The sequence below is a fragment of the Ciconia boyciana genome, chromosome 35 (assembly GCF_034638445.1).
Source record: "Ciconia boyciana chromosome 35, ASM3463844v1, whole genome shotgun sequence".
Lineage (NCBI taxonomy): Eukaryota > Metazoa > Chordata > Aves > Ciconiiformes > Ciconiidae > Ciconia > Ciconia boyciana.
In genome coordinates, this window is record NC_132968.1 from 566,714 (window position 1) to 581,379 (window position 14,666).

Genomic DNA, 14,666 nt, shown 5'->3' on the forward strand with positions numbered 1-14,666 from the left:
TGTCTGCTAGGGACCAACCATATTAAGAAGAAGCAGCAGAGGAGGCCTTTTTCAGACAAGTAGAAGCAGTTTCTCATTGCAGACCCTGGTCCTCATGGGGGATATTATCCCGTCAGACATCTGCCTGAGGGGCAGCACAGCAGGGCACAGGACAGTCAGGAGACTTCTGGAGGGCACCAAAAACCTCCCAACCATTCAGTGAGAGTGTTAGGAAAGGCAAAGTCCACCTCAACCTCAATCTGGTAATTCATCTGGACATGAAGTGCATGAAGAAAGGATTTAACAATGACACCAGCAGCAAAAGGAATGCTCGGGCAAATGTGGGCCTGCTGCTAGATGGGGCAGGGACCCTGGTGACACAGAACACAGAAAGGGCCAAGAAAGGGCCATGCCTTCTTCCTCTCTGAGTTCACTGGCAAGACCAACCTTCAGGAATGCCAGGCCCCCAAGACCAGAGGCAAGGAGCAAGGAAGACTTACCCTTGGTGCAGCAGTCTCAGGTTAGGGAACATTTAAACAAACTTCACATGCATAAGTCCTTGGGACCTAAGGTGATGCCCTCGTGAGTGCTGAGGAAGATGGCTGATGTCATTGCAAGGCCACTTGACATCATGTTGGAAAGGTCATGGGGATTGGGCGAGGTTCCTGAGGACTGGAAGAAAGCAAATGTAAACCCTATCTTGAAGCAGGCAAGAAGGAGGATGCAGGGAGCGGTCAGCCTGTCTCCCATGATATCCCTGTAGACAAGCTGAGCAAGTATGGACTAGAGAAGTGGAAAATGAGATGGACTGAAAAGTGCCTGAACCCCAGAGGGCTGTGTCCAGTGGCACAAAGTCCAGCTGGAGGATAATCACCAGGGGTGTAGCCCAGGGGTTGATATGGGTCCCGTTCTATTCAGCCTTTCCTTAGAGTCCTGGAGGATGGGACCGAGGGCATCGTGAGCAAGTTTGTGGATGATACAGAACGGGGAGGAGTGGCTGGTACAGCGGCTGGTTGCACTGCTGCTCAGAAGGACGTGGGCAGGCTGGAGAAGTGGGCAGAGAGGAAGCTCATCAAGTTCAACAAAGGGAAACACAAAGCCGTGCCCCTGGGCAGGCAGAACGCCATGGACCAGTACTGGGGGCTGGGGGCTGACTGCCTGGATAGCGGGTTTCTAGAGAAGGATCAGGGGGTCCTGGTGGCTAACAAGCTGGCCACGAGCCAGCAGTGCGGCTGTGTGGCAAAGCAGGCCGACAGCCTCCTGGGCTGCGTTCAGGAGAGGTTTGCCAGCAGGTCGAGAGAGGTGATCCTTCCCCTCTAGTCAGCACTGCTGAAGCCACGTGTGGAGTGCTGTGTCCAGCGCTGGGCTGCCCAGTACAAGAGAGACATGGACTTACTGGAGCGAGTCCAGCAAAGGGCCACAAAGATGAGGAAGGCACACAAGCATCCTTCAGGAGGAGAGGCTGAGAGAGCTGGGACTTTTCAGCCTGGAGAAGGGAAGGCTCATGGGGATCTTGTCCATGTGTATCAATACCTGACGGGAGGGAATGAAGAAGAGGGAGCCAGGCTTTTCTCCGTGGTGCCCAGTGACAGACAGTGGGTAGCAAGGGAAGCACAGGAACTTCCCTCTCAACACAAGAAAACACTTTTCTATGGTGAGGGTGATTGAACACTGGTACAGATTGTCCAGAGGGGTTGTGTAGTCTCCATGCATGGAGATATTCAAAACGCAGCTGGACCCTGTATTGGGCATCCCGCTCTAGACTAGACGAGGCCATCTCCAGAGGTGCTGCCAAGAAGAGTCAGAAGGAACCAGTGGACGTGTCTAGTGCTACACTCTGCTCTGAGCAGGGAGAGCTTGTCCCTTAGGTCAGGTTGGTGAGTGCCTTCTCCACTTGAGTTTTGAGAATGTCTGGGCCCTGGACCCAGTACTAATCAACTATAAAGGTGTGGGTTTTTCCTTAAACCTCATTTGAAATTTCCCTTCCTGCTTCTTGTCCTCATTGTTTCTTGTCCTCATCTTCCCTTCCTGAGTGCCAGACAGATTCTCAGGCCTACTCTGACCAAGGATAGCCACAACCTTCTCTCCAAGTGTGGCAACACCAAGATGCCCTGTGACTGCAGAGCCAGGCATTTTGGCCAGCTCCGAGCAGAGAGACACCCTGGGGGTCCCTGCCTGGGCTCAGAGGAGGGCATGTGGAGACACCCAGCACCTAACACAGAGGGAATGTGGTGGTGCCTGTGGGCTGACACCAAAGCAGCATTTGGGGCAGAATGGGTGAGCAGAGAAGACCTCCAGCAGCTCCTCTGCATACGAGGTCAGGGAGTAATGCACTTGGTGGTGCTGCTGAGAGAGGATGGTGGCATGGGAGGGGAGGTACTAAGAGCTGTGGTGCAGGGCACTGGGGCTCAGAACTAGGTCTGGGGTTCCCAGCAGGCAGTGCCAGTGGCTACAGCCCCAAGAGACCCCTGACCATGGAGAGATCATCAGCGAGTCTTGTCCCAGCTGTGGAGAGCTGCTGTGGCTGCAGAGAGGTTACTGGGAGTGCTGGGGTCAATCCTGGCTGCCCTGCACCTCCCAGCCCAGCATGTCTCTTGGGTCTGCACAGCAATTGCACTGACTGGGGTGACAGCCCTGTCTGGCTGGGGATTGAGGGGAATTTAGGGTTTCCATCAGTGTGGGAGGTTCTTGGAGCATCAGGGCTTTTGTTCAGATCCCTGTCCCTGTCCCTGGGCTGGCCCACACCTGCTTCCCCACATGTGGCCCGAGACCTCTGCTGTGCAACCACCACTTGGGACAGGGTGCATTCAGGGTTGGGGAAACATCCTCCCGGCACAGTTCCCACAACAGACCTCAGTGCCTCATTCCCCTGCAGCCGTCCAGCTTTGACTGCCCACCCCAGCACCCGACCCCTTCCCTGCCTTGGCCATGGCCCCCGTGAGGGTTTGCAGACAGCCCTGCTCTGGGGTCTGCCAGGGTCTGGGCATGTGTGAGTCCATGCAGGTCTGGATGTTCCCCCAGTACAGACATAGAGCCCAGCAAGAGGACGAAGCTAGTTCAATACTGGGGGAGACCCCCCACAGCCTCCCCATGACCCCCCAACTTATGTTTCCCGCAGCCTTTTCAGCTCCACCCATAAATCTTCTACTTTGGGGTCTGTCTTCCCATAGTTGCTCATGGGGAATGATGGGGATCTGGGGGATTGGGGTGGGGCTGGTGGGGGATAGGGGGTATAATTTCCAAATTGGGGTCCCCCCGGAGTTCGGGTTGGGGGGTCGGTTTATTCAGGGTTCATTAGTGGCTGGAGGAGGGGGGGATTTAGGGGCGCTAGAAGGTGGGAGGTGATGGAGGAGACTTGGGGAGGCCGTGGGGTAATTTTGGGTGTCTCTGGGGCAGATTGGCATCAATGGGGGGTCCCCGGGAGCATTTTTGTGGTCCCTGAGGGCAATTTGGGGTCCCTGGGGGCAATTTGGGGCCCTCTGGGAGTAATTTGGTCATTCCTGGGGTCAGTTTGAGGTGTCCCTGGGGAGTTTGGGGATCCCTGTGGTAATCTGGGGGTCCCTGAAGATCTTGAGTGTCTCTGGGGAAGTCTGGGCATCCCGGTGTATTTTTCGGGTTCCTGGGAAACTTGGGGGATCCCGGGGGAGTGGGGGGGCCCCAGGGGTAATTTGAGGGTCCTTAGGGGTAGTTGTGGTGGTCCCTGGGGCAATTTGGTGTCCCTGGAAGCAATTCAACGGGCCTTAGGGGCAGTTTGGGGTCGCAGGGGCAGGTTTCAGGGTCCCTGGGGTAGGTCTGGGGGTCCCTGGGGATAGTTGAAGGGGCTTTAGGGGTGGTTTTGGGGTCCCTGGGGCAGGTTTGTCATCCCTGAGGGTAATTTTGGGGTCCCTGGGGGTAATCTGGGGGTCCCTGGGTTAATTTTGGGGTCCCTGGGTCAGTTTGGGGGCTCCACAGAGCAATGTGGAGGGGGTCCGATGGGGTGCTCCCTCCACCCCCCAGGGCAACCCCCCAACAACTCACGTGTGAGCGCCCCCGCCAGGGAGACCCCAAGTTCCTCCGCGTCCCCTGTGGGAAAGGAGAGGGAGTAAATAGGAGGGTATATATAGGGGCTATGTATGGGGAGGGGTATATATGGGGAGGGTTATATATAGGGGTTATATAGAGAGAGTATATATATATGGGGAAATAGGGGTGCTATTTATGGGGAGGGGTATATATGGGGGCTATATATGGGGAGGGGTATATATGGGAGTATATGCGGAGAGTGTATATATGGAGGGTATATATGGGAGGGTGTAAAGAGGATTATAAATGGGGGGTTAAAAGTGGGGTGTAAATCGGGGCTATAGAGAGAGCATATAGAGAGAGTATATATATGGGGGTATATATATGGGGGTACATAGTGGGTACATATGGGAAGCAGTGTATATGGGGGTATACACAGGGATGGGATATATGGGGGTCTATAGGGGGCTATATATGGGGAGGGTACTATATGGTGGGCATATGGGGGTATAAACAGGGGTATAAATTGGAGGGGTATAAATGGGGCTGACAAATTGGGGGCTATATATGGGGGGCTATTAATGGGGGACTATAAATGGGGGTACAAACGAGGGGGGTAGAATTGGGGGACACCCCACCCTACCTGGAAGGGGGGTTCCTCACGGTGGGAGGGGGCTGACAGAGCCACCCGTCCCAACTTTTGTTCTTGTGGCCTTAGGTTTTCTTACTGACAAGTATTTTCAGGTGGGGGCAATTAAACCCCAGGGCAAAATACGCGCCCCGCCAGTGGGACGGTCTGTGGTCCTCTCCGGTGGCGTGTCCTGTGGTAATGGGGTGCTGAGGTGGCCACCAACCCCCCAAAAATTGTGAGGGTAGGGGCAGGGGGATGGGGAAATCACCGCTGGTCTCTGAGGGACACCAAAGTCTTGGGGTTTGAAGGACATCAAGGTCTTGGGGTTGGGGATGGTCATTGATGGTCCCTGAGAGGCACCAAGGTTTTGGGTTTTGGGGCTGAGGGGCACCAAGGTCTTTGGGTTTGAGGAACACCAATGTGTCCAGTCCCTGAGGAGCATGTAGCTCTTGGGGTTTGAGGACAGTGGTCTCCAATTCTTGTGGGACACCAAGGTCTTGGGGTTTGGGGATGGTCATCAATGGTCCTTGAGGGACTCCAAGGTCTTGGGTTTCTCTGGTCCTTGGGGAGCACCAAGGTCTTGGGGTTGGGGATGGTCTTCTCTGGTCCTTGAGGGACACAAAGTTCTTGGGGTTTGAGGGACACCAAGGTCTTGGGGTTCTCTGGTCCTTGGAGGACACCAAGGTCTTGGGGTTGGGGATGGCCATTGATGGACTTTAAGGGACATAAAGGTCATGGGGTTTGAGGGAGACCAAGTTGTCCAGTCCTTGGGGAATATCTATGTCTTGGGCTTTGAGGACAGCAGTCTCCAATTTTTGGGGACACCAAGGTTTTTGGGTTGGGGATGGTAATCTATGGTTCTTGAGGGACAACAAGGTCTTGGGATTTGGAGATGGTCCTCTCTGGTCCTTGGGGTGCAACAAGGTCTTGGGGTTTGGAGAAGGTCACCTCTGGTCTTTGAGGGACACCAAGGACTTGCGGTTTCGGGTTGGCCATCAATGGTCCTTGAGAGACACCAAGGTCAAGGGCTTTGGGGACAGTCATCTCCAGTCCTTGGGGAATGTCTAGGTCTTGAAGTTTGGGGCAATCATCTCCAGTCCTTGAGGGACACCAACGTATTGGGGTTGGGGATGGTCATCTCTTGTCTTTCATATGTCTCATGTCATGTCTGAGTAGCTCATAGGCCTGGAGTAGGCCCATGGCATGTGTAGGTGCTTCTTCTAATGTCACTGCTGCCTGAGGAGCTGGTAGGGCAGGAGCAGGCCCATAGATTCTGTAGGTGGTTGTGAGGTCATTGGTGCCTGAATGGCCGATAGGCCAGGAGCAGGCCAATATCAGAGGTAGATGCTATGACATCCTCTGTGGCTGACTAGCAGATAGGCCAGGGGCTGTGCATGAGCTTGTGATGTCACTTCTGCCTGAGTAGCTGATAGGCCAGGAGCTGGCACATAGCTTCTGTAGGTGCTCCTGATGTCACCAAAACAATATTTCAACCACGCCCGAATACAGCTTTTTGGAAGAACCATCATCAGCAGAAGTCCATACACCACACACACGTGTGTGACACTAACTCATGCAGAGACAGTGCCAGCAGTAGGAGGGTGTGAGGTCACCGTCAGGATAACCCATGAGCACACAGCAGTGGCAGTGGTGATGTCACCGATGGCACCCCATGGCTGTGGGGCTTGGTGCAGAGCAGCCGTGTGCTGTCACAAGGGCTTCACGGAGGATGGGAGCTGCCCGGCCCCGTGCCTGCGAGGCCGAAGGAGCAGCCCCTGCAGCCCTGGCTGGAGCAGTCGGGGTGGGGGGGGCTCGGGGACAACGCAGAGGGTGCCCCCTGGGCACGGCGCCAGGAGGAAACCACAGACTTCCTGCCTGGGCGCTGCGGGGGGAGCGTGGGGAGTGCTGCGAGGCCACGTGGGCTGTGGTTGGTGCACCTGCAGGCTGGAGCTCCCGATGAGCCCGCGGGGAATAACGGCCCCTCGGTGACACGCTGACAGTCAGGGATCTGTCTGAGCCTCTGGGCTGCATGTCTGCTGCCAGAGCAGGGACATGTCCCAGCTCCGGCTCCTGCGAGGGACCTTCCATGGGGCTCTCCAGGGAAGGATGGGTGAGCCAGCACTCCTGGGACGGGGCTCTGGCCTGGGCTAAGGCCCTTTCCCAGCTGCTGCTCCCAGCACAGCGGGGTCTGTAGCAGGGGCAGGGGCTGTTTCCTTCCCTTCCTGACACAGCCTCCGGCGCAGTCCCAGCCCTGTGCTTCCCACGGCACGAGGGTGGCTGCACACTCTCCCCTTGGGCTCTTGGGTGTGCCAGGCACAGAAGATGCTCAGTGCTCCTGGTCGACACAGCAGGGTTCAGGGGGTGAAAAATCCATTTACCCCCACACAAGCAGCCCTGTCCTGTGACGGCCCCCCACCACAGTGACGTGACACCTGTAGCAGAGCCGTCTCTCATATATGGTCATGAATGGCGCTGGAGAAGTTCATTGGAGGGCTGGGCTGTGTCGGAGGGGAGATAGCTCCCGATAATGTCGAAAAAGGCCCTGCTGCTTTGATTGGCTCGTCCTGTAGCTGGGCTGGCATCTGCAGAGATATCTTGCCCTCCTGTCGTCATTGTCCCCAGGAGCCGTGGCAGGGAGTGTGGCAGAGCAGGGATGTGCTGGCAGGGCAGGAGGCTCAGGATGGGCACAGAGGGAGTCCTGTCCCCTCGGATGCTGGGGCTGCTCCTCTGGGTACAGCTGTGCAGCGGTAAGTGCCAGTTCCATTGTCCCACAGCCCAGGCCCAGCAGTACCAGCATGGCCATCGGGATCTGTCCGGGAATGGGGTTTCTTTGCAGGTGCTACTGAGGTGAGGGTCAGAAGGTGCTCAGGTCCATGGAGCCTGTGCCTGCCTGTCTGGTTGGGAGAGAGCATGTCCTTTTCCAGGGCTCCGGTGTTTGGGGCAGCCTGTGCCTGGCTGGATGCATAGACACCCTGTCCTGGGGTAGCCTTGGGGACCCCCTGTTCCCCAGCACTGTGCCTCTGGAGCCGGTGGTGGCCTAGCTGGGGATGGCAGCAGGCAGAGATCCCCAGGGCACTGCCAACCTCTGGGGTACCCCAGAGGCTTTGTGTGCTGCTCTCGGCCCCCTTGTTCCAGGGCAGCCCTGAGCCCATGAGGGCAGTTTGTGCCCTGCAGAGGGAAGGGGATGGGGGCATCTGCGTCGAGGGACATCCTTCCTGGGGGGCCTGTCCCAGTGCAGGGGCTGGGCTGACACCAGGGGCGAGGAGGGGATGTGGGTGTGGGGATCACTGGAATGGTCTCGGTGGGAACAGGGAAAGCCCTGGGGGTGGGGGTGGGTTTGGATGGTGCCAGGGCAGGTGGTTTGCATGGGAAGCTGCAGGGCTGTGTCCAGGGGGCTGTTCAGGGGGTGCTGGGCTGGGGAAGAGCGGGTGCCCTGTGCAGGGCTGGGCACAGTGTGCAGGTGTGCGTGGGCAGGGGGCAGGTGGCCGTTGGGGTGGGAAAAGGTGCCTTGTGCGGTGGGATGGTGAATGACCCAGGAGGGGCAGACCTGCACATCCCCAGCCTTGCACAGCCCGTGGGAATTGAAGGGATCCTCGCACCGCACTGGGGACAGCCTGGAGGGGAGTGGGCTCCCACCCTGGCACCTCTGCCATGGCCTGGGCAGGGGCTTCCCCCAGACGTGCAGTGCTGCGGCTTGGAGCTCTCCTGACCGGTGCCATGTTGGTGTTTGAAGGGGCTGCAGAGGTGAGGCTGGTGAATGGCGACGACGACTGTGCTGGGAGAGTGGAGGTGAAACATCAGGGCCAGTGGGGGACCGTGTGTGATGACTACTGGAGCATGAACGATGCAGCAGTGGTTTGTAAGCAGCTGGACTGTGGGTCTGCTGTTGGAGCTCCTCAGTATGGACACTTTGGGCCAGGATCTGGCCCCATTTGGCTGGCTGATGTTGGCTGTAATGGCACCGAGTCTGCCCTGTCTGACTGCACTCACAGAGGATGGGGTGGACATAGGTGCAGTCATGCTGAGGACGCTGGAGCGATGTGTTCAGGTAAGGGGACAGCCTATGACCCACATCTGGGCGTGTGGCAGGGGAAGGGATCCTGGTTCTGCCCTTGGGGAGCAACAAGTGGGTACTGCAGCATTGCCCAATGTGGTCGGTCACACTGCTGAGTTGGGACTGTCATTGCTGGTGTTCCCCGTGCCTGGGAAAAGCCCAGAGGGAGCCGAGCCCAGGCTGAACTAACTCTGCCACAGTGTCTCAGCCCCTCTTCAGTCAGTGTCTTGGGCTGCAGATGAATCCTCCATCCCTGCCCTGGGATGTTCACTGATCTCCACTGCTCTGCACCCATTCTGCCAGTTCCCAGACAACAGTGCTGAGGGTCCCTGTGCTGGAGAAACCAGGGGTAGTTGCTTGGCACTGGACACCTTGGAGGAAGGGCATGAGATGGCTGGTCCCCTGGGTCATTGCCCTTCACAGGCATGAGTACCTCAACTGAATCAAAAGGGCTTTTCCGAGAGCATGAGTGCTGGGCCCTGGGAGAGGAGCAGGGTGGCACACAGCCCTTTCACTGCCTGTCCCCAGGGCTCGGCTGTGTGGTCCAGCCAGCTCCTGCAAGGCTTAGGAGCTTGGCAGCTGCTTGACTCTGCCTGTTCCCTTCTGCATCACTGCATGCACAGGCTGAAACTGGGACGTTCCTGGGGCTGTGACAGCCCGACGGGGACACGGCCCCATGCAGGCAGCGCTGACCTGCTGCCCAGCCTCTCCTGCCTGCCCATGGTTCCCCACACTGCCCCATGAAACAGAGGCTTTGGCAGCACTTTCTGACTCTCGTCTGTGCCTTCTGTCACCCTCTGAGCCAGCATGAGCCCAGGGGGGCATGCAGGTCTCCTGTCCCTCTGCCTGGATGTTGCCTTGGGACCTGTGCACCTCTGGACAGAGCACTGTGTGCCTGGCTGAGGACACCCCCTCCGAGCAGGCATCGGAGAGGGCTGGACAGGCACCAGCCATGGTAACAGCTGCACCATTTCTGTGCTCTGTGACATCTCCCCCTAACAGCAACCTCCCAACACCCCAGAACACCCCTGGGAGCAGGGTGCATTTCAGGCTGCGTCAAGGTGATGGTCCTGCCTGTTTGCAAGCTCTGCAGGGGCTGAGCAGGCTGCAGCAGTCATTATCATCTGGGCCGGTTCTCCCGGACCCGAACTGCGCACACCACACTGCAGTGCTGGTGGGACCATGCCAGGCAGCACAGGGTGCCTTGTGTAGCAGCAGGTTGTCCAAGCATTTCCTGGTGCTGCAGCAGACACATACCTATGAGTGCTGTGATGGCGTAGAGAAGGTGTGCAGGGGGGGCGTGGTGTGTTTGTGTCACCAACACTCTGACAACAGCTTCCTCTGGGATGTTCAATGGGTGATTTGGTCACGGCTTGCTTGGAGTTGATGCAGGATGTGGTCCTGTATCTGTCAGAGGACTCTGGGAACTCCAGTTACTTTGTTTGTTCCAGGGTTTGTCCGGCTGGTAGAAGGGAATAGCCGCTGCTCAGGACGTGTGGAGATCCATGATGGGGACCAGTGGAAAACTGTCTGTGATTCCCACTTTGGTCCCAAAGCTGCTGACGTGGTCTGCAGGGAGCTGCAGTGTGGGGTGGCCCTGCCTGTCACTGGGGCAGCTCACTTTGGAGAAGGGGTGGGTCCCACCTGGGATGGAGAGCTGCAGTGTGTGGGGAATGAATCCCTCCTCATCTCCTGCCCCAGAGGGTCCCGCAGGGACCAGCCCTGCACCCACATGAACAGCGCTGCTGTCACCTGCACACGTAAGGACCCAGGGTGGGGTATTGAACACTGGGTGAGCTCCAGCCTGAGGGGGGGCAGGTTGTGCCTGTGGAGACAAGGGAACTGGGGTACCTGTTCCCACAGGCTGGCAGAGAGGTGACCTTCCTGGGGCGTCCTAGACAAGGGCAGGGCTGGGCTGAATCCCGAGGATAAGGAGGGGGCATTGGTTGGGAGGGCTCAGTGCCATCATCCTGTTGCATCACAGGGGACACAGAAAGGCGTGAGGGTGGAGGATGAGCTGGGAGATGCCCAGGACAGCCTGTGGTCCAGGGGAGCTCAGGATCTGGGCAGAAGCAGCAGTGTGTGCTTGGGGGGGCCGTGGTGGGGGCAGGTCTCTTCTCAGGGTGCTGGCTGGGGAGGAGCGGGTGCCCTGGGTGGGCATGGGATGGGGCCAGGTTGCAGGGAGCCATTGGGGTAGAAGGAAGTGCCAAAGTCTGTGGGGCCACAAATGACCCAGCGAGGCTGGAGCTGGGCATCCCCAGCCTTGTACAGCCCATGGGGATAGAGGGGACCCCTGCACTGCCCTGGGGACAGCCTGGAGGGCAGTGGGCTCCCACCCTGGCTCCTCTGACTCCACCCAAGCAGAGATTTCCCCAGACCCACAGTGCTGGGGCTTGGCACTGTCCTGACTGGTCCTGTGTCAGTGTTTGAAGGGGCTGTGGACGTGAGGTTGGTGGACGGCAACAACGACTGTGCTGGGAGAGTGGAGGTGAAACAACAGGGCCAGTGGGGGACCGTGTGTGGTGACTACTGGGACATGCAGGATGCTGCAGTGGTTTGTAAGCAGCTGGACTGTGGGTCTGCTGTTGGAGCTCCTCAGTACGGAGGCTTTGGGCAAGGATCTGGCCCCATTTGGCTGGATGATGTTGGCTGTAATGGCACCGAGTCTGCCCTGTCTGACTGCCCACACAGAGGATGGGGTGAACATGACTGTGTTCATGCTGAGGATGCTGGAGTGATGTGTTCAGGTAAGGGGACAGCCTGTTCTCCACCTTTGGGTCTGGGACAGGGGACAAGGGACCTGGCTGTGCCTTCAGGGTGCAACAGGCTAATGCCAGAGCAGGGCCCGGTGTGGCTGGTCGAACTGCTGAGCTGGGACTGTCATTGCTGATGAACTCGGTCCCTGGGGAAAGCCCAGTGGGAACCTGCCCCAGGGTGCCCCTACCCTGCCTGGCCCCCGAGGTGGCTCAGATGAATCCCTCTGCCATGCTCTGACATGTCTGTTGGTTCCCATCTTTCTCCTCCCTTTCACCCAGGCCCCGTCTGGCAGCAGTGAGGGCCAGGTCCCCCCATGCCAGAGGTTCCAAGGGTGACTCATGCAGCCACCCACAGCCTCGGGGAAGGGCATGAGATGGATGAGGAAGTTTGGGTTTTGCCCCGGGCAGACAAGGGTCCCTTGGCCCAAGCAAAGGTATTGCTTGGAGAGGAGGAGTGCTGGGCTTGGGCAGAGGAACAGGGTGGCATGTGGCACCTCCTTCCTCCCTCAGGGTCACCCCACAAGAGCCTGCCCAGGGGACAAAAGCCCGTCCAGGAGTGCTACCTCACTGCCCAGCCTCTCATGTCTGTCCCAGCCTCTGGCTACCTTGCGCTTTTGGGTTTGCCAGCACTTTGCTGGCTCTCCTCTGTGCCTGCCCTTGCACTGGGAGCTCGTGTAAGCCCAGGGTTGCTCTTCTGTCCACTCTCCGCCCTCTGCCCGGCTGTTGGCCAGGGACACGCGTGCCCAGCAGTGCACTCTGGTCATGCCTGAGGACCTTCTTCCCGGCAGGCGCCGGAGTGGGAGGCTGGCACAGACACTGACCACACGTACAGCATGACTACCTTTGCCCTGTGACATGTCTCATCTACCAGCAGCACCCCAACAGCCCAAGACCCCCATGGAAGGGGGTGCATTTCTGGTGGCACCAAGGAGTTCTTCACGCTGGGCCCTGAGCTTGGTGGGGCAGAGCAGGCTGCAGCAGCCAACAGCGTCTGGGAGCATTTTGCCATATCCCAAGTGCTCTGGGTGCTGCAGTGGCCAGGGACCAGCGCTGGGTAGCCCAAGGTCTCTGGGGCAGCAGCGGTTTGTCTGAGAGATTCCTGTGGCTGTGAGTTTGGGAGAGAAGCAAGCCCACAAGTGCCGTGCTGATTTCTGAGGAGCAGCAGTGGGAGCCCGAATTTTTTGTGCCATCAGCAACCCCTGAGAGCAGCTGGTGAGGTCATGAGGCTTTTTGCCTTTGACCACCTTGGAGATCAGATGGGACATGGTCAGGGGACTGCCAGAGGGTGGTGGGAACTCTCGGGGGTCCTTGTTTGCTGCAGGATCTGTCTGGCTGGTCAGAGAGAATAGCCCCTACTAAGGATGTAAAGTGATCCATGACGGGGAACCTTGGAAAACTGTCTGCCACTCACACTTTGATCCCAAAGTCACCAACATCGTGTGCAGGCTTTGTTGTGGGTCTGCAATAGACACATACTCTTGAGTGCTGTGATGCTGTAGAGAAGGGGCGCTGGGGGACCTGGATATGTTTGTGTCACCAACACTCCCCCAACAGCTTCCTCTGGGATGTTCAGTGCGTGATTTGGTCATGGCTTGCTTGGAGGTGATGTGGGAATGTGGGCATTTAAGTGCCAGAGAGCTCTCAGTTGTTTTGTTTTTCCCAGGCTTTGTCCGGCTGGTAGAAGGGAAGAGCCACTGCTCAGGACGTGTGGAGATCCATGATGGGGACCAGTGGAAAACTGTCTGTGATTCCCACTTTGGTCCCAAAGCTGCTGACGTGGTCTGCAGGGAGCTGCAGTGTGGGGTGGCCCTGCCTGTTGCTGGGGCAGCTCACTTTGGAGGAGGGGTGGGTCCCACCTGGGATGGAGAGCTGCAGTGTGTGGGGAATGAATCTCTCCTCAACTCCTGCCCCAGGGGGTCCCCCAGGGACCAGCCCTGCACCCACATGAACAGCGCTGCTGTCACCTGCACACGTAAGGACCCAGGGTGGGGTGTTGAACACCGGGGCTATGCTGGGGCTCGAGGAAGAGGGCAAGGCCCGTGCTGGGCTGGGCGTGAGGACAGGAGGGCTGATGGGTGTTCTGCAGCATGAAAATAGTGCAGAGGGAGAAGAAAGGCATGCTGTGCCTCTGGCCTCTCCGCCAGCTTCTGAGGGTGCAAGAGCACCGATCCACCCTCAGTCCTCCTCTGTCCCCAGAGTACACAGGGTTCAGGCTGGTGAACGGCAGCACGGCGTGTGCGGGATGGGTGGAGGTCCAGGTGCTGGGGACCTGGGGGACCCTCTGTGCCTCCCACTGGGATCTCTCGGATGCCCACGTTCTCTGTCGTCAACTCAACTGCGGGTTTGCTGAGTCCATTCCTGGAGGAGGGCATTTTGGGAGAGGAATTGGACCGGTCTGGAGAGACTCATTCCACTGTGATGGGACTGAAGTCCACCTGGGACAGTGCCCAGTGATCACCCTGGGGGCCTCACCGTGCTCCTATGGGAACAATGCCGCTGTCATTTGTTCAGGTGAGTGCTGGGAAAATGCGGCATTGACTCCCTTTGCCCCTTGTGTGTGACATGGCCACCCAAAGCAGGGGTCCCATGGCAGTACCAGCCTGAATTTCTCCCTGGAGAAAGCCTTGCTTCCCCAGGAGCCTTCTGGAGGGCTTTGCCTGCTCAGGCTGACCGCTCTGCTGTGGGAGAGCTGAGGACTGAACGGAGGCCGGCATCTGCCCTCAGGGCAGCGGCTTAGGCACCAGCACCACTGCCAGGCCTGGGCTCCTGTGTTTTTCTCCTATGGGATGAGCCCAGGACAGGCCTGCGGAGCTCTGCTCCATCCCTCTGGCTGCACAATCTGCACATCCCTCTGGCTGCTCCATCCCTCTACCTGCACACCCACCCTCTCAGCCCAGCTCTCCTTTTCCTCCTCTGCAGCTACACCCAGGACAGCAGCATCCCCAACCCGAGCAGGTAACTTGTCCTCCTGCCTGAGGCTGGGTATCCCAGGGGCCAGGCTGTGACCCACAGCTGGATGGAAGAGGCTGCTTGCTGGGGTGGGAAACTCCCAGGTGGAGGCACTGGGGAGGTGGTGGTGGTGTCGGGGAGGATTGCAATGTACTCAGCAGGGTTGAAGCTTGCCCATGAGTCCCCACTGAGTCCCTCCACCCCCTGCTGCCTTGTGTGATGGGAGTCAGGGCTGGTGCTGCCCCCTCCTCTCCCAGGCCTGGTGCTGCCCCTGCCATGTTCTTGCCCATACAGG